At 34.5% G+C, this 25,606-nt stretch overlaps 1 pseudogene; it reads left to right on the top strand.

Annotated features, from left to right (window-relative positions):
* Positions 1-334: 334 nt before the first annotated feature.
* LOC120157655 lies at positions 335-3,312 on the top strand (annotated as a pseudogene).
* Positions 3,313-25,606: the final 22,294 nt, after the last annotated feature.

Here is a 25,606-nt window from a genome sequence, read left to right on the forward strand (position 1 = left end):
CCGTACCCTATTGCGCGTTTGTATAAAAAAACCATATTTATGAAACCTATTGCGGCGTTTGTATAACAACGCCACTAATGTACTCTCTGTTACGGCGTTTGTTGAAAAAATGACACTATAGATTTATCATATTGCGGCGTTTGTATAAAAACACAACTAAGTTACCATTTTGTGGAGTTTGTAAAGAAAACGCCGCTATATGTTTAAAGTTAGTGGCGTTTACTCTCAAAACGCCGTTAAAACGTCGTTGTAGAACAATTTTGATGTAGTGCTGGTGCCACCTTTGTTGAGTTGGTTCAAAGTTAACGGATGGGGTATATAAATCGACTATGGAATGGCAACCTGTGGTGGTAATCGGAATGAGATGGGAGAGTGGATCAGCGGGTTTGAAAGCAATTGGTATGTGTTCAACATTGGATGCCGAATTATGGGGAGTCTATGAGGGCCTGTGATTAGCATGGAATTTGGGATTGAGAAGATTGTATTGGAGACTGATACAACGGATGTGGTTTCGTGGTTGTCTCGGGATAGCGACTTAGGGTTGAATTCTCATCTTGTTCCACATATTGTTGTCCTGTGGATCGTGATGGCAGCGGCAATGTGTTCATGGTGTTCGGGAAGGAAATAGACTTGCTGATGGTATGGCTCGACTAGCGTGGCAGCTTCACTCTGAATGCAGAACGTTTGATTGTCCACCGGGGAGGTGCTGAGTTTGTACCAGTGTGAAGAAGAATTGACTGCAGCCTATATGGGTGCTAATAGTTAGTGTTTTTTCCTCTTGTTATTAAAAAAGAGAGAGAATATCAACAAATATTGTTTATTGTTTATCATTAACAAACTTGTATACTGTTTATTTGTTCTCTTTTTGCCTGCTTTTTCTTTTATTGTTTTCTTACGAATCTTCCAAAAATATCCAAAATTTGAACAACCGAATAACAAAGTAACCTCATAGGTCAGCTATAAATGAGAGGCATTGGGCTTTAGGATGGCATTCCCTCTCACCAACTCTCTCATACTCCACAAATCCATTTTAACAAAGCATATTAAATGCTAATCCTTCAGAAGTGGAAGTTCTCAATCATGCCTTTTCAGGTTCTTCAATTCTTTTCCTACAAACCTTCCTGTACATATAATCTTTTGTTGAATTTGGTGTATTATTAATATGAGTTTTAAAGTAATTAGTGATGAATATATATATATATATATATATAGGGCTAGGATTTAATTACATAGTGTAAAATTAAAAAGTTCTACACCTTTTTAGATCGTTAGATAAGGGGAAATCGAAAGTTGAGATTATAGTAAGAAATATGAATATATTCACTGGAAAAAAAATAAGGAGTTAATCTTAGTCTTTGATTTTTCTTTATCCAACAATCCTAAAATGATGTAAAAACTAAAAATTTACATTATATATATAATTTCTTGTGAGTTTAGTGTTTCCAATATTCTTTTCTATTCAAATTCATTCAAACTAACAAAAGTCGTGCGAGTTGTTCAACCTCACACAATGAGTTGCCTCTCATGACATTATAATAGATATGCCTTCAGAAACAGTAAAACTACAAGATTTTTACATTATTATTATTGCGACAAATTATGAGAGTATAGATTAGCCAATTTTGTAATTTATAAATGTAATTTTCTCCTTGAACAATTTAGGAATTGGAGTTGACGAAAACTCGTTAGTTTCAATATTGGGAAAATTACGCAAGGAGCACAAAAATCCATGAGGAAAGGATGCTCCCAACTCTTCTTTGAGGATGAACGTCAGTTTGAGCGGTGGAACCAAACACCATCAAAAGTCTTAAAGCCGAATTCAAGCGATTTAAGGTATATATTCATGCACTTGATTAATTTATAGTAAATCATTCATTCATTTGGTTAGTTATTCATTAAATATTTCAGGATGTTGTGGTGCTTTCGTTGATGCATCCATGGGAAAGGGATGCTCGTTGTTAAATAAGTCATTGAGAAGGGTCCTCAACAATACAATGTCATCATAGAAATCGCTTGCACCATCCTCTGATCAACTTTTGGGTGCCCGAAAAGCTTACCATTCACTCTTTGACCAATCCATTGAGGAAGATTTTTCTTCCCACATTAAGGGCTCCGAGTACAAGGTTAATCCATCACCCCTACTTCAATATTGAATTCGGAAATTGACCTTTAAACCCAATGTTTTTTTTAATTGATTGATGCATGTAATGTATCCGTGATTTGAAGTTCAAAGTTTACAACTACCATTCACTCTTTGACCAATCCATTGAGGAAGATTTTTCTTCCCACATTAAGGGCTCCGAGTACAAGGTTAATCCATCACCCCTACTTCAATATTGAATTCGGAAATTGACCTTTAAACCCAATGTTTTTTTTAATTGATTGATGCATGTAATGTATCCGTGATTTGAAGTTCAAAGTTTACAACTCGTTTTCTCTGTTCTCGGATCACATCCTCTTTTATATCGAACTAATTAGATTTATATGTTGTCTGGACAGCTGTTGGTGGCACTAGTGAGTGCTTATAGATATGAAGGGTTAAAGGTGACAGAAGACACTGCCAAATCAGAGGCCAAAGTGCTTTTAAATGCAATCAAGGATGGTGATAAAAGGAAAGTCATGGAGGACGATGAAGTTGTTAGGATTCTAACAACGAGGAGTAAGCCCCACCTTAAGGAAGTCTATGAACAATACAAGAAGATTTCTGACAAAACCATTACTGAGGTAATAAAAGATTTCTTTACCTTTTACAACAATGGAGCTTTCAAATTCTCTTAATAACGTGAAATTTTTAGCATCAAGTATTAGGACGGAAGTAAAATACTATGTTCACTAAAATTTAGTATTTTATTTCTATTGCTTTGTGTGTTAGGATCTTGAAGTTGAATCGCTGTTGAAAGAGACAGTGGAATGCCTATGCACCCCTCAACATTTCACCAGGGTAAGATTATTATTACTTATGATAGACTAATCTATTCACCAGGGTAAGAGAAAAAAGTTGTGACCTGATCCGATTTGAGTAAATTTAATATGATATGTATAGATGAATGTAATTTTAATTAATTGTGTTTGATATTAGATTTTTGATGCGAGTTTAAGAGATGAAGCAAATGAGAATGCAAAGAAAGCATTGACGAGATTAATTGCAACCCAAGAAAGTGGAGAAATGAAAGAACTGGTGGCTAAATTTCAGGACAAAATAGAAGAGAGAGTTAAAGGAGCCTATAAGGATGTATTGGTTGGTGTGTTAGCAAAGGAGGGGAACTGAATGGACAAGTATTAAGTTCAACTAAATGCCTTCAATATCTTTAATTGACTTGAATGTTGTTGTTACTTTATTGACTGCATCAAATGTTGTTGTTTCTATTAATAATGTAGCTTTCATCCTCCTTAATAAATCAACCTTCATTCCTTCTACATTTTTTCTTATTGTTTTGTAATCAGAGCTCATGGCCCCCGAGCAAAAACTCAAAAATATTCATTTATAAAATAAAATCATATTCATTACTTTAAACAATTAATTCAATATTATGTAAATAAATCATAGAAAAAATTATTAAATTTTATGGAAACACACTGTTTTTATTATTTTATTAGGAAAATACCTTAAATACAACTAAGAGAGAATAAATATAAAAAAATTAATGTGTGTATGATACATAGCTTAATTTGAATAATAAATAAATATATAAAAAGAATTTTATATTATTTTATTGTTAGATTGAGATTGAAAAAGACTAAAAAGTAAGGAATATTTGATAAATTGGATACTAAGATTTTTTTTAAAAAAAGAGAAAAATGATTAAGTTAACTCAAAATTGAATGAATTAATAAGAAAATGGGAAGAGAGTCAAAAACTATTTTTTAAATTGTAAAAATTAAGGGCCCTGATTATAAATAAAAAAAGTTATAAACCTTAGTTACATATTAAAAAAGTTGGGGGCCTAAGCGGTTGCTCCGGATGCTCCCCTTAGAGTCGACCATAAAAAAGTTTATTTAAATATGATTTTGCTTATTATGTAATTTTTCATCCGACTTAAACATTATGATAAATCTCTAAAGTTATATTCAATCATCGAAGTGACCTTGCATACAGGTCAATACTTTTAGTCCATATGAAAATAAAATTTATAACTAATTCAATCAAACATTATTTAATTATCAAAAAAATGTTTAGCTAAATAGATAAACTCTTTAGATATCATTTAAGTGGCATGCTAGCATGTGAAATTCGATGCAGTGAATAATTTTTTATATTTAATTTATATATAAAACTTAAATATTTATGAGATAATTATAAAATTTTCCTTTTTAATTTAAAAAAAAAGTATATTTTGTCTCCTTAAATTAAAATCCCGAGATACTATAAACATTTCATCTTTTCTCATCCCATCCTTTTCCCAGAAAATTCGACATGTTGTTGGAATGTCGAAGAGCTAAGGTATCGTAGGTGGCTATTTGACTAAACTGATACGTCTTTAATGAATATTTACCTTTTTGGCATCGTTTAATATATATTTCTCGAAATGGTACCTTTTCGGCTGAGCTGGCGAAAGGCGCATCCCCGGGGACGCGCTTTACTCGTGTTTTCGCTGAGTTGGATGCCACGTGTGGAAGGCGCATCCTGGGGACGCGCCTTTCGCCAGCTCGACTGCCACATATTTTGTTTAATAATAAATATTTTATTTTTATTATTATTATAAATTAATATATATTATGTAAAGTGTTTCGATTATAATGTAAGAATTATCAAATGTATTTTGTAATGGTGTTAAAGGTGGAGTGAATTATCTACATTAATATGATATAACAATATGAAAACCAGTTTGACTTTATTGTAGTTATAGGAAAAATGTATGAAATTATAATATACACATGATTATATTATTATTTTGATTTTGATTATCGATCTATTAATTTATCAGTTAATTATTTAAATTTATCAATCTAGTCATCTCTTATCAATATTAACGAAAATATTGATGCATAAGTTAATAATTAGTATAATTACATATTTAATCTTCAAGACTTACATATTTTATGAAATTAGTCTTATGAAATTTAATTTAATAAATTTAATCCTCCAATCAGAACATGAAATGTGTCATCGTATAAATAAATTTTTTAATAACTTTTAATTTGTTTAATTAATATTTTCTCTACTAGAGGTGGAATTATTATTATATTTTAAAAAAATTTATAACTAATAATATTAATTATTATATTAAATAATATATTAAAATATTTATGTATTTAAAAGTTAAAAAAAATTATTTAGGTGTACATACATTGACAAATTATATGCAATAACATTAAATTATTAGAAACAAAAACATTCATTTGAATACAATATTAATTACATAAGAGTTAACGGTTATATGATGATAACAGAGCTGGACATTTTTTTCTATTGTGCCCGATGTTTCTACAATGCCCACATCGTTTTGTTCTGTTGACTTCTCCGAATATCCATATCGCAATGTATTCTAGTAGATTTGGACGACCTGAGTCCCTCAATAGCAATGGATCTGGTACAATTGTAAGCCAAGTTTGAATCTCATTTGGGTCTCTTTCGTTTCCTATGGGCGGAAACTCAAATTCATATACCTTGAATACTTGTGAAAGTTGGTATACGGGATCAACATATTTTTGTAGTCCAAATGCGAATGTGAGCAAGCAGCAATGACATGAGAGCATGGATATTTGAGTGCTTGAAAGAAACCACAATCACACCACCTCTCTTGCAGATTAACTCTGAAAGAGTTAGCTCCAATCCCTTGCAGCGGACGTGGCATTTTGGTTACACGAACAATTCACGGGTGCGAGAAAAATTTGTAACTAACATCCCATTTGATGCAGCCACTTTTTTCTGTAAATCACTACTAGTCTTGGGTGGTAATATGTCCGTTTGCATCCAAGTAAAGCTTGTCCACCGAGCTTTGCAAAGAGTTGACCCAAACGAAAATAAGTCGTTTTAACCAACGCCGTGACTGATAAATGACGCGTCCCCTTTAAGGTTGAATTTATAGCTTCAGCCAGTTTTTGTTGTCATATGACCATAGCGATACCCCCCGTCATATGATTTGTCCACATTTATTTGCTGATGTCCATAATGTACTCGCCCCCTTCTTATTTTTGCCAACAGCTCTTGTAGCATCGACTCAAACCTTTTAGGTAAGAGTTCGTAACTAAGCCATTAGGAATATGTAATAGTTAATATGAAGTATAAATAAGTATAAGAAATTGATAGAAAAATTGGAAAAAGTACCATACTCATCCGCACGACTAACTGATGTTCTCGTTTCTTCTTGTATTTTCCGTAATAGTTTGCAGCAATATGACGGACACAATAACGATGTTGAACATGTGAAGGTCTATACATTGTACCCAAAGAGTCCATTGCTACTTTTATCCCGGCTCCTCGGTCTGAAATAATGCATACTCGTTCCCTGGTGACAACATGTAAACTAAATTTTTAAGGAAAAAAGCCCAAGACTCAGTGTCTTCTCCTTGAACGAGGGCAAACGCAACAGGAAGAATATTGCGGTTTTCATCTTGGACCAAGCCAATAATAAAACTTGCTTGTATTTCTCATACAAGAAAGTACATCAATTTGGACAACTGGTTTACAGTACTTGACTGCATTAATAACACTGAGGGTAAGTCCAAAAGACACGGTAAAATTGGCAGCGATCGCGAACCATTCGATCATTCACGTAATGATGTTGAGTTTCGAACTCAACAATTGTCCCGGGATTAAGTCTTGCACAACATGAAACCAACTGGGCAGCTCGTTGTAAGAGGAATCCCATTCGCCATGAAGTTTGCCAATGGCATTCTGTTTGCCAAATATGAGACAATGTACCCATATTGGACTGTATAGCAGAAATCAACACTGCAACAGCTATATGAGAGCTTTGCTTCACATGGGCATGATTTCTTGACAAATAATGTTGGAGTCCAAGTTGGGATGATCCTGGTTTATACCTCTTGCACAACATGTATGAGGACCGTTGTATCTGTTAGTTCCCATAAGTTGTTCTTCCTCTTCCTCTTTGATACACGGACCATCCATTGACATCTGTTGTCACGTTGGACGCAGTAGCAGCATATTTCTCCTTGTTAGATCGATCAACTCGGGACTTAACTGAGTTACGAATATTGTAACTCTTTATTGCCATCATTGCTCCTCCTTCGATGCGAACTCCATTCCAATATGTAAATTACCGTCATTGACTAATGATTGAAGTCCATAGTTGCCAACATCAGGAAGATCTGGAAATTCAGGCTCATACATTGCATCATAATCAGCTCATACATATGTGTAGGAAGTTCAGCTGGTTGTATTTATCAGAACGTCATCCTCGTCATCAGAATGTACGTTAAACTGTGGTGAGTCAGGTTCAACGAATAATCCGTTTCAGCACCATCTGCACCTGGCTCCCGAAGAGGTTCTTCTGGTGGAGATGAGGGTTCTCCGATAATCCAATGTTGAGGTCAAATAAGTTCCCGCTTGCGTGTCCTCCCCTTGAACTTGAGGCCATTGTATCATGTGGGATGTGAATAGACTGTCGTCTCGTTGGCATTTCATATGTAAGTCAAAAACATTGGCAGATGAATGTCTGCCCCTTGAAGTAGAAGAGATGTTGCCATATGGATTATTGGTGAAGCCACGTGGGTTGAGATCATAAGCAGTTGCAGATGAATGCCTTCCTATTGAACTTGATGGCATGGTATCTGGCATTGGATCTGCCATTAATGATGTGAATCATTACAGATCAGTTGTGTCGGGCTATCAACTTGATCATTTGATATGCAATGCCAAAGTGAGAGGAATGAGAGACCACGAGTTGCACGAACCTCAATAAAAGTGACATACATTTCAATAGAGATGTGAACTCCCCATATGAGCATCAACCATCATAGAAACATCATCATCGTTTGAAAGCTGAAATGATGTATACATGAGCGGAAAAGTTCAGTAGGAAATCTGTACTGAAGTGAAGATAGTCTTCTCTGGCCTGCTACACGAATCTTTAACGAAATTTTGTGATTAACTCCTCAATTGTGATGTTTCTCTTCAAGTAAGGGGATATAATGATCTGACTCAAAAACAACCCCCTCTTCAGATTCCTTAATTTCTCCATCATACAAAACAACAGCAGAAAGACGACTCATTTTCAGAGAATTTGAGAATTTAGAGTTTGGGAATTTGAGAATTTGAAAGCTTGTGAACTGAAGTTTGTTTTAAAAGTTTATAATATGTTGCATATAATAGTGTCTATAATCGGAGTACTATTCATATGAAGGCACGTTCCCGGGGGCACGCCTTCCATTATTTTGTCAGAAAATATGTTATCATTGCCCTATTATGTCACTCATGTCCCTCGGGGACAGTAGATATATCAGTACCCATTATTTCACTATTCACATGAAGGCGCGTTCCCGGGGGCACGCCTTCCATTATTTTGTCAGAGAATATGTTATCATTGCCCTATTATGTCACTCATGTCCCTCGGAGACACTAGATATATCAGTACCTATTATTTCACTATTCACATGAAGGCGCGTTCCCGGGGGTGCGCCTTCTATTATTTGTCAGAGAATATGTTATCATTGCCCTATTATGTCACTCATGTCCCTCGGGGACACTAGATATATCAGTACCTATTATTTCACTATCACATGAAGGCGCGTTCCCGAGGGCGCCTTCCATTATTTTGTCAGAGAATATGTTATCATTGCCCTATTATGTCACTCATGTCCCTCGGGACACTAGATATACCAGTAAATCAGGTAAATTATAACCAAAATTAACTTCTTTTGAAAGTTCATCAACTTCTTTTGAAAGTTCATCAAGTTAAGATAACTTAAATTAAAACGTTATGTGAAGTTTGAATAAATTAGATAAATGTTATGGATAATTGAATAAATGTGAAGTGATAAGTTGATTGTGACATTGAAATTGTATGGAATGAGCATCGAGATGTTTTTACGAATAAATGTGAGTCATAGATTTTAATGTATACGTTTTAATATATATGTTAATGATAAAATCATATATGGATAAATTTAATTTCATTTAGTATTGTGAACTATAATTGGAATATAACTTTTAATTTCGAATACAATTGGAATATTAAGTTGAAATTTAATGTTAATTTCGAATACTATAATTTATATTTTAAATTTAAATTTCGAATAATATTATTTTTATTTTTATTTAAATTTCGAATAATATAATTTGTATTTTAAAAACATTTATCAAACATTTAATGTTAAATGTGAATAAAAAATAACATTAAAAATATGTATGTAACAACCATGAAACATTTAAATAACATAACCAAATTACATAAAATTCTGAAATATAACTATTTAAATAACATTAAATACAACTAGATCACCGATGTCGTCTTCTCGATGAGTTCCATGGCGGGGTTGTTCTATTTCGTGGAGGATTTCTTCGTGGAACTTGTTCTTCAGTCTCCTCATCTTCACTATCATCATCAGCAGCATTTTCTTCATTTGGTGTAGATGACTGAAGGGGCTGAAGGCCTGTATAAAATAACGACCCTGGAGGAGTGCTAGTAACAATCCCACCGCTCCCCGGGAACTGTGAAAACTGTGGAAACATTGGCATCGATGTCTGTGATCCAGATGGAGATTGAGGTGTCTGCAGAGAAGCACCACCAGCCAAATAAGATGCATATGAACCATATGTTGGATCATAAACATAGTCGTATATGCACCTCCATATGGTATAAAACCCTGCGGGCTAGGCATGTAACCTGGCGGGCTAGGCATGTAACCTGGCGGGCTAGGAATGTAACCCTGCGGGCTTGGAATGTAACCCTACGGGCTCGGAATGTAACCCTGCGGAGATGGCATATAAACTGGTGGGCTTGGCATATGAAGTGGAGGGCTGGGCATGTACCCCTGCGGCATCGACAGATAAGGATGTTGTGGTGGGACTGATGCAGAACCGGTAGCGCCTTCTCTCCGTCCACGTGTCGGGGGATATGAGATTGAGACGGTTGAACGTCTTTCTCGGCGCCTAGGAATGTTAACCCCTCGTGCTTCCGCCGAAAGTAGAAACGGCTTCCCATTTTCATTAAACCAGTCCATATAGTTATCCGTAACCATATGACCAGTTTCAGCGTAATATTGTCGAGGGGCCAACATGTATCGGTTCTCCCAAAGCGCAATCCAATCTCTGTGTCTCACCACCCAGTTAACATCTTTCTTTCCCTCGTCTATCTATGTTATGCACGTCGTCTAAATTCCTAGGTGCTCCAGGAATATTGCGTACAACCATACTGACGGAGCACGCGATCAACTGGATGCCACTCAATAATAGCATAATATATAAGAGTATAACCGATATCCATACCTCTAATGACCCACTAGGTGGGTGGGATGCAAGCTTTCACTTCTCGCTCGGGATAAGGTATCCACTGAAACTGAAATATAAAATACAATTCAAATAAATAAAATATTCTAATTATATCTGCATTTTAAATTAATATTAATATTAAACAAATTTAAAACATACCTCAGACCCAACTTTCGTATCAATAAGTAAACGAATTTCCTCTAACCCAATAGTATACTTTTATGGTCCTTTCTTTTCATCGACCACTATGAAATATATAAACTAAATATCACCCTATTTAATCGAAAATATTTAAATCAAATTTAGTTCGAAAATTAACCTCAAATAAGGGGAATACGTATGGTTCATTCACGATCGGCATAAGAAAGGCATACGGAACCTCGCCCATGATGTAGAAGCAGAAGACATCCACCGATAGTAGTTTTTCTTATAATCGTCGCCCGACACATTTCTCTAAGAGAAATGCCAAAACTGCAGCGCCCCAACTATATCTTCCAGCTTCATCAAAATCGATCAGATGCCGCCACATACAATGCACCTGGTTGCGAGATTTGTCGGGCATCAATATTCCTTCAATTATTCGTAGAATATATGCCCGAGCACATGCCTTTGCTTGATCCTCTGAAGCATTTTCATTTAAAATCTCAAAATTAGCTTTCAACCAAGATAAAACTATTCTACCTCCATTAAACTCTGGCGGAGCAGCTCCAAGATAATCAATGCACATTGATTGCCAATCACCATCCGCCATACCACACATCATATTTCCGTCGACGGGAAGCCCCAGATGCATAGAACATCCTCCAATGTAATTGTGGCCTCTCCACATGGAAGGTGAAAAGTGTGTGTCTCGGCCTCCACCTCTCAATCATGCAGAAATTAGGACAGGTTCGAGTTTGCCATCCTCCAATGTAATTGTGGCCTCTCCACATGGAAGGTGAAAAGTGTGTGTCTCGGGCCTCCACCTCTCAATCAGTGCAGAAATTAGGACAGGTTCGAGTTTGCAACCGCCTATAATTGTTGCAATATACCCGAACCCGGCAGAAGCCAAATATGGCAAAATATGTTCCGGTGTCGGTATACGTGGATTTTTAATAAAAGTATCTAAAATACGATCAGTATCCTAAATAATATGCATTATAAAAAATTAAAATTAATATAAATTCATAATAAATTTAAATGAAACATAACAATAAATATTAACATTAATTATAAAAAAATATTACCATATCGCTAAAATGTCTGGAGATATGGTCAGCATCAAATCACAACAGCATTTCGTTTTCCATTATAACTGTAGACAAAACAATATAATTAGCAAAAAAATTAATAATTATAAATAAATAATAATTATATAAATATTATTTTAATAAAAAAAATATTTACATAAATATTAATATAAAATATATAACTATTTAAAAAAATACTAACATAAAAATAAATTTCTTACCACTAATAACAAATTAAAAACTCAAATAGTTGGAGAATTTGAGTTATATAAGAGAGGAGAATATGATTTTGGTGTGAAGAATGAGGGAGGGTTGAGGGAGTTTATATAGGGGAGGAGGGGAGTAGTTAGAGAAAACGGATGGGGGCATTTATGGTATTTAATGGAAGACGCGTCCCCGGGGATGCGCTTTCCACACGTGGCAATCGAGTCAGTGAAGGCGCGTCCCCGGGGATGCGCCTTCCACACGTGGCATCCAACTCAGCGAAAACACGGATAAAGCGCGTTCCCGGGGACGCGCCTTTCGCCAGCTCAACCGAAAGGATGCCATTTCGGGAAATATATATTAAACGGTGCCAAAAAGATAAATATTCGTTAAAAACGTGTCAATTTAGTCAAATAATCATAGTAGGTATTCACCTGGCTAAATATTCTGTCGATTTCTTTGAAAAAATTTAAAAATCAAAAATACCCCTCGGACACTATCGTAAGTACGGAAAGTCTAGATTTTTTTGTCATGAGCTTCTTCTCTATATATTAACATAAATCCTAGTACCACTTGGAGCTTCATTTTTATATATTAACTTGAAATGGCAAACTACTCATAATGTCACTAAACTTTAGAGTTTATATTGATTTTACTATTGAATTTTTAAAAACTTTAAACGTTAGTATTAATTTTTGGTTTTGGTTTTGGCTTCAATGTAAGAATTGGGTTGTTAAATTATTGATAACATAATGATATCACTGTTTTTTTTTTCACGAATTTCAGTTTGTGTATTGATTTTGTTACTAAACTTCAAAATGCTTCATTTTGTATTTAATTTTAGTTTGTGTATCATATTTGGTCCATGTAAAAAATCGTCAACTCCTTTGATTATCGTTGTCGGTAAATCGTCGCTCATCACCAATCGTGATTCATGATAAATTAAGATGATGAGATGAATTCGTCGATGTCTAGAATGACCACAAAAGATGTTAGAGAATGATGATTTTTTACGACGACTAAAAATAGATGAAGAAAATCTTGATTCTAATTAAAAAGATGATGAAATCACAAAAGACGTTGAAAAATGGTGATTTTTGACGACGACTAAAAATATGTTAAGAAATTCCTAATTTTAATGAAAAAGATTATAGGATGAAATAAAAAATAATTTTTTAATTTCCGTGTTATCAGACGTCAATATCAAACTATCATGCCATTCAATTATTAATGGGTTAACAACCCAATGTTTACATTGAAATCAAAATCAAAGTACACACTAAAGTTGAAGCGTTTAAAAGTTCAATCATAAAATCAATATAAATTTTATAATTTAATCACATTTGAAGTCATTTACCCTAACTTAACCAATAACAATGGGGACCATAATGAAACAGCAAATCATCTTCTGGTTCATTGCGAAGTATCTTGGCGACTATGGCAGGCCTGGTGTGGCCTTTGGAACGTTCATTTGGTAGTACCGGACTCCCTTAAAAGTATGCTGATCATGTGGGAAGATGCTCCTATCAAACCATCAATTAGACCTGTATGGAAGCTGGTCTTTTTTGGAATAGTGTGGTCTATTTGGCTTGCACGTAATGTTACAATCTTCAACAATAAGAAGTGGGAATTTCAGCAGTTTTTCGATGTAATTCTGTTGAGAATTGGGTGGCGTCTGTTTTCATTGTTTAAGGTCTTCAAAGCTCTTATGTCTGCGCCGCGCAGACCACACGCAGACATTGAGTTTCGCAGACCGTTTGATTTTTAGAAGACAAAAATTCTTCTAACGTCTGCGCGTCCTCTTCTTGGCGCAGACGTGGACTAATGTCTTCAAAGCTCTTCTAACCTCTTCAAAGAACCATTTTTTCTATTAATTTTTTAAAAATTATAAAATGTCATTAAATTTAATGAATTATTACAAAATAGTCACTATAATGTTGTAATAAATTATAAAAGTTCGATAATATAATAATTATTTTATAGTATTTAGATAAATTTATTAATAATTTTATAATCTTTTAATAAATTTAATAAGTATTTTATAATTTTTTAAACTTTATTGGCGAAAATGATCATTTGTATATAACTCAACGATATCTAATATATTTTATTTGAAAAAATATATTAAACTTAGTAAAAAAATATTATACAATTAAACTTAGTAAATTTATTAAAAGATTATAAAATTATTAATAAATTTATCTAAATACTATAAAATAATTATTATATTATCGAACTTTTATAATTTATTACAACATTATAATGACTATTTTGTAATAATTCATTAAATTTAATGACATTTTATAATTTTTAAAAAAACAATAGAAAAAATGGTTATTTTAGTATAGTTTAAAAAATCAGTTTATTTATATTTCAGTTTATTTTAGCAGTCTGTAGACGTTAAAAAACAAACAGACAGTTTATTTCAGTTTATTTTATATTTCAGTTTATTTTTTCATCTTTCAAAGGGGCGGACAAGAGAGTCTTTGTAACACCTTAAACCAGTACAACACACAATTATTTTATTAAACTTACTCAATTGAAAACATTCATTTGAAAATAAACAATAATATTTACATAAATCAATTCACATCGGGAGATCCCTAAATATCATTTCAAAATATACATACCATTATTTTATAACAAGTTATGACTCGATTTTACAAAATAGGGTTTCAAAATATACAAAATGAAGGCTTCAGATATACATGCCCTCCAACGAACTCGAGACGTACTCTGCTCTGATCCCGGTCTGGATCACCACTGCACAAAATGCTCATCCACTACTTCTCACCTAAGAATTTGCGTAAGGAAACAAATTTCAAATGCTGAGCTAACTATCCCAGTGCCACACTAGCAACTAAAATATACTAAAAAGGTCTCATTAAATCATGTTCAAGCCAACTGATAAAATAATATAGTGAGTATACTCGTATATTCACTCTCTACTCTATGGTAGACATCATGGTGCAGTTAAGGGATTTTTGCATTTTGGAGCTCAAGCACCCCTCTAGTCTACCGAGGATGACACCCAAAAATTTATGCATCAGACACAACACCCTCAACTAACCCACCTCTTGCGAGTTTCGGACATTGTGCCCCAATTAGTTAGTTTAGAGTGTCTTGCGCACTACCTAAGAATATTCGGGCTGATTCTAAATTTATCACCTTATCTTTGCTAAAGGAACTCGGTTTCTGATTGTTTCCCGAGCATAAATCAATGCTAGTTTTTTGTCACCCTAACTTATCTCATTTCTACATGTAATTAAGCATTATTATTATTTATACTTGAAATCTTATTTGAGAGTAATATAAAATTCTTAGGAACCTCTATTGCCCTTAAAACTTTTAGGTTTTATGCTCAAAATCGAACGAGGGTATCGATACTCACCCTTGGGGTATCGATACCTTAAGTTAAATTAGAGTTGAAAATGGGTGACTAGTATCGGTACTACCAACCCAGTATTGATACTCACATATTAGAAATCGATACCATATGTGGTATCGATACTTAAATTGGCTTCGATGTTGAAAATTGACTCTTGGTTTCGATACTCTGCTAAAAGTACCGATACAGGTATCGATACTCCCTCGGTATCAGTACCAAAAGTGGCTACTGAATTTCTGATCTCTCGATACCAAACCCCAGCATACTCCTTTAAGGGGTATCGATATTGTCCTTACAAAGTTCACGTATTTTAAGCCTGAAACAAAAACAATATCGATATTGATCCCTAGTACTAATACTCAGACTCGTGAATTGGAGGTTTTGCTATTAGCCAAGAAATTCAAGGTAGTCACACTTACAACTCTTTTATAATCTTTAGTGAGTCATTATAAGTGTATCATAGCATGAAAGTTGAGATTAAAGCTTGAGGAGCATGTTCATGTTGAACTCTATGTTTTATGTTATTAGTATGTTTCAAAGCCTTCTTTATGACTCCTTGTAATAACATAAAATATTAATAACATATGGGAACCCCAAGTGTCAATATAGGTGAGTTTGAATGCCCAAGAATTTCTTGGCTAATAGCAAATTCACCCAAAAAGACTTATGATCTATAGATTCTCATAACCCCCACCAAAACCTATTTTGGAAACTATAATCAAAATCTTATAATAAAGAGTTTAAAATGAAGCTTGAAGGATGGTAATTCATATTCTTACCTTAGCTTAACCAATTAAAATGGAAATATTTGAATTCTTGACTTTTAAAAGGAAGAGGAATGGAAAATGATGGAATGAAGAAGAAAAAAGTTTGGTAAGATATTATGGGGGAGTGGTTCACGTAACCTAAATAAGAGAGTTTTCAGCTTTCAAAATAAAAATGGGTAAATTGCACTTTTAGTACCTTTGACTCCAAAATCAAACAAAATCACCATTATCCTTGGGCCTAACTCAAGATCAAACTTTAATTAGCTAAATCCATACATTTTATTGGGTCATTGATTTGATTTATGGGTTTCAAATTGACTCAAACTACTAACCCGGATTTCGGGGTATTATAATCTTGATCATCAAAACGAATTCATTTTAGGCAGTTGAATGTATTGAGAACCCCAGTTTGGCCCTACATTACGTCGTTGATGTGGTGGCTAAGTGTAAAGAGTAATGTGTCCACTATTTGTGGGAGGTAAAGTTTGAATACAAGGAGAAGTGTTGCGGAATACAGCTATCGGATAAAGCAAAATCACAACTGATAATTTGAGAAAATAAAAATGAAGATAAAGAAGACACAAATTTTATGTGGAAAATCCCTAAATAATATAGGGTAAAAACCACGGGCAAAGGTAGAAGAATTTCATTATGAGAAAATAGGAATTACAACTTCTCTCGATCTAACAAGGAGAAAACAATAACAATTCTCTCTTGATAAAAAGGAGAACACAACTCTCAAGAAAACTCTCTAAATTCTCTAGTATTGGGAGAAAGCTATAATGATTTGGGATGTTTTGAAGCTAAATAGGTTAGGGTATTTATAGTTGAAGCTTAAGGACTAATAATGTAAATACCCTAAAGTTTAAGGGCTAAATGAGTAATTTTTCTATTACCATTTTTTCAACAAAATCAAGCTGTGAATCTTGAATTGTCCATTGCACCTTTCGGTGTATTAATGCTTGCTACTTTCGGTGCAAGTTGTTGCACCAATATTCAATAGTCTTCCACTTGAAGATTTGATTGGAACAATCATATCTTCACACCATTCTTTCTACCTTGTACCTTCATGTTGCTTATGTTTCTAACAGGCCACAAGAGGATAGACACCAAGTAAACTTATCAGCATTGATCGCCTTTGTCATGAAATCTGCTATGTTGTCTTTGGTATGGATCTTATGCATATCTACAACATCTTTTTCCACCTTTTCAGGAATAAAATGATACTGAACTCGTATGTACTCCTTGAATGAAATGTTGGATTCCTTGTTAGATGCAAGGCACTTTGACTATCACAAAACAGAGAGACATACTCTTGATTATGCCCAAACTCCTCCAATAGCATCTTCAACCAAATTGTTTCTTTACTGGCTTGTATAGCTGCTACATATTCTGCTTTTTGTGGATGTAGCCACAACTGACTGCAATTTTGAAATCCAACTTACAGTTCCACTAGCAACTTTGAACACATACCATGTAGTAGATTTGTTTTTATCCAAATCCCTTGTATAGTCAGAATCAACATACCCATTGATAAGTAAATTTGATACTCTGTAACATAATGCAATATTTTAGGTCCCTTTGATGTATCTCAGGATCCTCTTTATTGTATTCCAATGCTCTTTGTCTGGATTCTCCATGTACCGACTAACCACTCCTACTGCTTGTGCAATGTCTGGTCTTGTGCATATCATAGTGAATATCAAACTTCCCACTGCCGATGCATACGGTACTCGAGACATCTCAATCCTCTATTTTTCACTGCTAAGATTCATACTAGAGGATAATTTGAAGTTAATAGGAAGATGGGTAGAAATTGGCTTACAATATTGCATATTGAATCATGACAAGATTTTCTTCAAGTAATTCTTTTATGAAAGCCAAATCTTCCTATTACTTCTATCTCGGTGAATTTGCATCCCTAAAATCTTGTTTGTTGATCTCAAGTCCTTCATTTCAAATTCCCTAGCCAATTGTGCCTTCAACTCTTCAATATGATCTTTGTTTGGTCCTGCAAACAACATGTCATCCACATACAACAACAATATAACAAAATTGTTATCACCAAACCTCTTGAAATAAGCACAAGGGTCTGCATTAAGTTTGTTGTATCCAAGGCACATAATGAAGGAATAAAATATCTTATACCAACACCTCGGTGCCTGCTTTAGATCATACAGAGATTTGTTCAACCTACAAACCAAGTTCTTTTTTCTTCTTCTTCAAAACCTTCAGGATGGAGCATGTAAATATCTTCTTTAAGATTTCCATGAAGAAAAGCTATTTTAACATCTAGTTGCTCTATATATAAGTTCAATGTAGCACACATTTCCAGGACTACTCGAATTATTGTTAGTCGAACCATAGGAGAAAAGATTTCATTGAAATCAATAAATTCTTTTTGAGCATATCCTTTGACTACCAGTCTTGCATGATACCTCTCAACTTGGTCATCACCATTCGAAGACCCATTTGTTACCAATTGACTTCATTCCTTGTGGTAGTGGCACAAGATCCCATGTAATATTTTTATGAAGGGCTTCGATTTATTCTTGCATCGCCATTATCCTTAGTGAAGCATCTGAGCTGTTTATTGCCTCCTGGTATGTTGATGGCTCACCGTCCTCTATTAAAAAGCAGTATGCAATATTTCTTTCTATAACATAATCTGAGTGCCAATTGGGACGTCTTCTCACACGATCTGATTGACGAGTTGTTGGAGCTTCAGAACTCTCTAGTTCTTGTTCATCATATGTTGGTTCTGCTTCAGAAGAATATCCTTATTCAAACTCTTTTTCCACATGTATATGTGTAGTCTTTGACTTTTCAACACTATCATCGTCTTCTTTTCTTCGTAGTTTATCTTCTACAAAGATAACATCCCTGCTGATGATCACTTTGCAGGCAGTGGGATCCCACAAGCGATACCCCTTTACACCATCAGTATACCCCAAGAATTTGTATTTCCTGAATTTTGGATCCAACTTTGAAATTTCTTGGGAGTTGTTCATCACGTACACTATACTTTAAAATACATGGAGGTTTGAATAATCAGCTTGTTTACCAGTCCACATCTCCATTGTTTCTTCAGTTCTATTGCAGTTTATGGAGCTCGATTCACCAAATAACAGGCGGTATTGACTGCTTATGCCCAAAATGATTTTTCTAGGCCTGTAGCCCTCAACATTGCTCTTGTTCTTTCTAAAAAGGTTCTGTTCATCCTCTCTTCCACTCCATTTTATTGAGGAGTGTTTGCCACTGTGAACTGTCTTTTGATGCCTTATTTCCTACAAAAGTCATCAAATTCTTCACTTGTGTATTCTCTTTCATTATCTGTTCTGAAACACTTTATCTTATTTCCTGAATCAAGTTTCACCCGAGCTTTGAAGTTTTTGAAAGTTGAAAACACGTATGTCTTCTTCTTAATAGGGTACACCTAACATCTCCTAGAGTAGTCATCAATAAATGAGACAAAGTATTTTGCTCCGCCTAGGGATAACTGGTGATTTCCATATGTCAGCATGAACCAATTCTAGAATACTTTTGCCTCTAGAATTTGATGTGTTGAATTTCAACCGGTGTTGCTTACTTGTTATGCAATGCTCACAAAAAGTAAGTGATATTTTTGCTAAGCCTGGAAGTAGCTTTTGCCCCACAAGGACTTTCATTCCTTGTTTTGACATGTGTCCAAGTTTTTGATGCCATAACATTGCAGAATCTGAACTACATGAGACAACAGAGGCTTCTGTTTCTAGCAAAGTCTCTCCCTTCAGCATGTACAAGTTTGTTGCTATCTTTTCGCCTTTCATCACCATAAGCGCTCCACGAAACACCTTCATGATTTATTTTCGTGTTTCAATCTTGCTTGCATTATTATCCAACAATTCGTAGGATAATAAATTTTTCTTCAGGCCTTTTCACATGCCGCACATCTCGAACAAATTTAATTGTTCCACCATACATCTTCAATTTGATGGTTCCTACGCCAATGATCTCTAAGGCATGATCATTGCAACTATACACAGATCCTCCTGAGACAGGTTCATAATAATTGAACCATTCTCTTCTTGAGGTCATATGATATGTTGCTCCTGAATCAATGAGTCATATATCTGCAAATCTTTTTCTACCTTTCACGGTGGTTGACGCTTCACAACATAGAGCATCTCCATCATCTGAAGTGTTTACGGTATTGCCTTGTGGATTAGAGTTTTTATTTAGGCTCCAACAATCATTCTTCAAGTGACCCTTCTTTCCATAGTTGTAGCACTTTAGATTCTTCTTGCTTCTCGACTTTAATCTACCATGTTTTTGACTGCTGCTTTGGCCATATTCCGTTGATCTCTCTCTCATCGTTGTCAATGTTTCTGCTTGTTACAAATTTATTTGCCTGTCTTCCTTGTTCTTACGTCGATTTTCTTCTTGAAGAACAGAAGCTGCAACGTCATCGAAGACTAGACTGGTGACATTACTATTTGTCAAGTTGATGATGAGTTGATCATACGAATCAGGTAGACTTTGAAGTAGAAGTTCAACACGTTCTTGTTCTCCTATTGTACATCTTAGGGAAGTAAGTTGAGAAAATAAAGTGTTTAGCGTTTTTAAATGCTCTGTCACTGAAGTAGATTCCGGCATTCGAAAAGTGTACAATTTCCTCTTAAGGAAAATTTTATTGTGCAACGATGTGGCCTCGTATAATTTGGTGAGATGATCTCATATCTCTTTAGTTGTCTTCTTCTCCTCGATGCTTGACAATACTTCATCTATTAATGCTAGATGAAAGTTTGTCATAGCATTCCATTTGTTGTCATCTGTGAAATCTATCGGCCTTTCACTGATAGCTGCTAAACAACCGTCTTTCCTCAAGATGGCCTTCATCTTCAATTTCCACAATGAGAAATTTCTCCCATTGAATTTTCAATATCAAATTTTGTTGCCATAGTTTCTTTTACGGATAGCTCCCACTATTTCACTATCGTGAATAGTTCTCTGGAACCTTCAAAGAATGGGTAATACCTTCTTACTTTCTTATGTTGGAGGATCCACCTGGTGGTAACCACAAAAATAATAAGTAGATATTACACACTCAAATCTGGCTCTTGATACCAATTGTTTCGGAATACGGCTATCGGATAGAGCAAAATCGTAACTGATAATTTGAGAAAATAAAGATAAAGAAGACATAAATTTTACGTGGAAAACCCCTAAATAATATAGGGTAAAAACCACAGACAAAGGTAGAAGAATTTCACTATGAGAAAATAGGAATTACAACTTCTCTCGGTCTAACAAGGAGAAAACATTAACAATTCTCTCTTGATAAAAATGAGAAAACAACTCTCAAGAAAACTCTCTAAATTCTCTATTATTGGGAGAAAGCTAGAATGATTTGGGATGTTTTGAAGCTAAATGGGTTAGGATATTTATAGTTAAAGCTTAAGGACTAATATTGTAAATACCCTAAAGTTTAAGGACTAAATGAGCAATTTTCTCATTACCATTTTTTTCAACAAAATCAAGTTGTGAATCTTGAATTATCCATTGCACCTTTCGATGTATCAATGCTTGCTACTTTCGGTGCAAGTTGTTGCACCAATATTCAACAAGAGGAACACTGCTGTTAACGCATTAGCCCAAGAGAGATTACACAGTCTTACTCCTTCCATTTGATGTAAGGTTGATGAATAAGCTTAGCTCTTGGTCAAGTTCACAAATTTCCAGGTATATTATTATGTCGAGCCTGATTTTTTTTTTGTAGGGAGAACTGCTAGTCGCTTGTTCTTGCCTGGTAGTTAGTGATACGAGCTGTGTTGTATGGTGCATGCGTTATACTATTGTCATTATCCCTTGGCAGCTAAGTTTTAAATCCCTGATCTGGATAAGTTCATTAGTGGTGAAGTGGTATGAGTATAATTGGTGATATCCTGAAATTGATGCGACTCTGCTAAAAATGATGTTTTTTCTTCTGCTTTAAATTTATTTGAATTGGACATGGGAAGTAAGATTAAGCTTTTAAATAGTTTAATTCGAGCATACTTGAGGGCAAGTATGAGACAAGTGAGGGGGAATTTGATGAGTGCTTGATATTGACACTTTTTATTTGGTAATTTCCATGTTTTAAGAATTTTTCACTACTAAATTGGGTTGTTTTTTTTTTTACAGTAATTAGCTTACTGGAATTGGTAGCAAAATGATGTATTTTGCACCTGCAAAAGGATGTATTTTGCACCTTTTTTTATTTTACTAGTCATGGCTGAAGGCATGGGCACGACGTTGGGCACGATGCGGGGCTGACATGGCAGTATCTAGAAGAAAATAGAAGCAAGTTCGCTGAGCACGATTTTGGAGAGAGATTTTAGGATTTTCAATTTCTTTTAATTGATTTTAAAACATTTGAATTGAAATTATCACTTATGATTATTTAGGATTTTTATTTTGAATTATCTGTGTTATTTTTAGGAAATCACAAGCCAATAAATTCCCTTGTATAGGTAAGGTTGAAACAACCTATGAATTACTTGGTTTTTGCATTTTTATTTGTCAATAGAAGTTTCTTTTCTTTTCTTACTTTCTTTATTTTCAAATCATTTTTATTTTACAAACTATGCTAAGTATGATCAATCATATCGTGCTTAGATAATTTCTTTTAAGCCGAGAGCTAGTACAAATCAATTCCATGCGTGATAATTAAACATCGCTTAAATCCCTTTGGGATACATTTTCGTCTTTCTAGTTAAATAGTTTGGCAATTGGTCTTACTACAATGTTAAACATTTTTCAAATCAAAAAGAGTTTGTTGGTTTGGATATCGTTTAATTATACAGTTGGGAGGAAGGATCGGCCCGTGACAATTCGACTTCCTTTGAACACTCTTAGCGGCGGTCCGCTAAGGAAAGACGAGATCGGATTTGATTCTCGACGAGACAATATATCAGAGTCGGGCCTTTCCAGTTTAAATCTGATTGTTTTAACAGCAATAGATGTGGTTAATCCACTAAAAAATCATCTTTGGAAGATAGACTTGAGAAAATCAGTTACATGAGAGAATGACAAGTTACAATGGTTTGGGTCTTGTAGACTGTAACCGACATAAATTACGGAGCAAAAATCCTTTTCAATGAACGTAATAATTGAATCAAGCTAGCTCGAGGCGATTTTCATTTGTTTGTGATTCCTAACTTTATTTCTTTTCTTTTCTTATTTACTGTTTTTCGCAATTTAATTTTGAATTTATTCTTTTTAATTTACTTTCTTTCTTCTCATCTAAATCATGCCTACCCTTTTTTTTTTTTTTAATTACTACTTCTGAATCTGAACTCAAAATTTATTTATGCAGAAATTCTATATTTTTCCTGTGAATCGACCCTCTTTCTATACTACACTATTTATGTTTAAAGATGATTTATTTATTATTTTTGACTAGTAAACAACGCTTGTCAACTTTGACTTTCTGTCAGTCGCCCTGTAATACAATCCTGCTCACGCATTCATAACAATTTGTCACTATTGAACATTTATGAAAAAGGATATTCTCTTAGAGAGTTTGAGAATTAGAATTCTAGATCCTAATGAATCCAACAATGAAATTTTGTCCAGCTGAAACCTTTCCTCTGCACTGTCCCATTTCATTATATTATTTTGGGAAGGAACTATTGTCAAAATTCAACCACCTTCTTTCCCCACTCTACCTAGTGTTTGCTAAAACGTATGTCCTCGGATTCAAGTGAGTGTCTCCACAGTTTTTTTTTTTTGAGATTTACATGTATTTGGAGGGTTTTTGGAGGCTCATGTCCCCATACCTATGCTCGGATATGATTAGGTCCGAGTATTTCAAGAAAAATAAAGAGTTGAAACAACATAAAAACTAACTTCATGTTATCCTCATGTATGTTTAAAATGGTACATGCTTACTCTGATGTCTTTATGGATTATTTGCTCCTTTCCTAGAAGTTCATATAAACTCAAAAGCACTAATGTGGTTCTAGTTTGCTTTAATTTCTTGATATTTATATTATATTATATCATTTTTAAAAGCTGTTCTTCTGAACTTTCCAGGTTCTTTCCATGAAATTAACAGCATTTCTTTCGACCTAAAATGCATACTTTCAACCTTTAATGCAGCTTTTTACGCTTGTTGAAGTTATATTGACTTTGAATATATAAATGTTCCAGGATGCCTGATGCAGAAACTGAGACCAATCCCATTGACCGTATACTGTTGCTCATTTACTCTTCCATCGGCTTCTGGAGTCGTCGAGAAAGTATACCGAGACACCTGAATCACCTGCTTCCGCAAAGTTCTCTAGTTAAACAAAATCATGATTTCACCGATGGGTTGCATATCAGACAATTCACAAGTTAAACAAAATCTTTCACAACGGGTATCAGAGGTTCTTTCCCCATTGATGGATTCCCATCATCTGGATCAATTTGACAGCCATTGCTTAGATACTTGTGAGAACGCATCAACCTATGGGCCTGCAGATGGTGGTGCAGCTGAGGTTGAGGCCTCTCAATGAAATCTGATGAAATTCTTCTAAAGGTAATTTCTCCATTTATCATTTTCTATGACTGTTAATTGCCTGCTTTCAGTTATTTTACAGATTTACCGGTAATTCCAAAAGGTATTTCTTTTTTGTCAGCTGAGTTGATCATCTCAAGCTCTATCATGGAGCCATCAAAACCAGCTTTAGCTTAACAGGTGGCAAGACCTGGAGCCTTAAAACACTTATCATTTCAAGACTCCGTCGACATTTTTTATCTGCATCTGTGCACAAAAACTGTTAAGGTGCTTGTGTTTGAAATCTGTATTTATCTGTCGCCTAGAGATTGCGCTGTCTGTCTATCCTCTGACGTACTCCCTGGAGACAACTTGTTTAAGTGTGTCATGTCATCTAATCTTAAACCTAGCTATATATTCCACATTCTCAACTCACAGTCGATAAGTCTTGGTAGATGGATATATTTCCACACTTCCTACGTTACTCGGATTTGGTTAGTTTCCGATATAGGTATTGTCGTTCGAGGATATGAGATCTAGTATGTTTAAACGCTCAAGATTTTCTAATTTATGGATCTGAACAATATCTATATTATATCAAATTATTAAAAAAGTTGAAAGTAACATCTACTTTATGAAAATATAAGATAAACGTCATGGGTATGTACCGATAACGCCTGGGCTTCAGGAAATACATGGATCTATAGTATTCAGATATGTACAATGAATATAGTTAAGCAAGTCATAATACCATCATATCCTTATATTTACTTTTAAATATGTGCCAAAAATAAAGAAGTGCTGGGATGGCATTAGATATGATTGATTAGCCTCACTGCATCCTTGGATCAGCATTAACCTACATAAACTCCCTTTAATCCCTCTGACCGTTACAATAAAGTTAAGATTCTTACTCGTATAAAGTTGACCATTTAAAAAATGTAACATTATGTTCGAGCACCGACTGCAGTAAGATGATCGAGTGTTTATTGTCAAATTAGTTAAGAGTATTTAGAACAAATATTAATTTATAATCACCTTATCTTAATAAAAAAAAATTGTCGTGTGCACTGTGCACACATTAAAATTTCAAGAAAAAAAAACAGATGGTATCTGCCAATT

Source organism: Hibiscus syriacus, unplaced genomic scaffold (genome assembly GCF_006381635.1).
Source record: "Hibiscus syriacus cultivar Baekdansim isolate YM2019G1 unplaced genomic scaffold, ASM638163v2 tig00111273_pilon, whole genome shotgun sequence".
In the NCBI taxonomy this organism is placed as follows: domain Eukaryota; kingdom Viridiplantae; phylum Streptophyta; class Magnoliopsida; order Malvales; family Malvaceae; genus Hibiscus; species Hibiscus syriacus.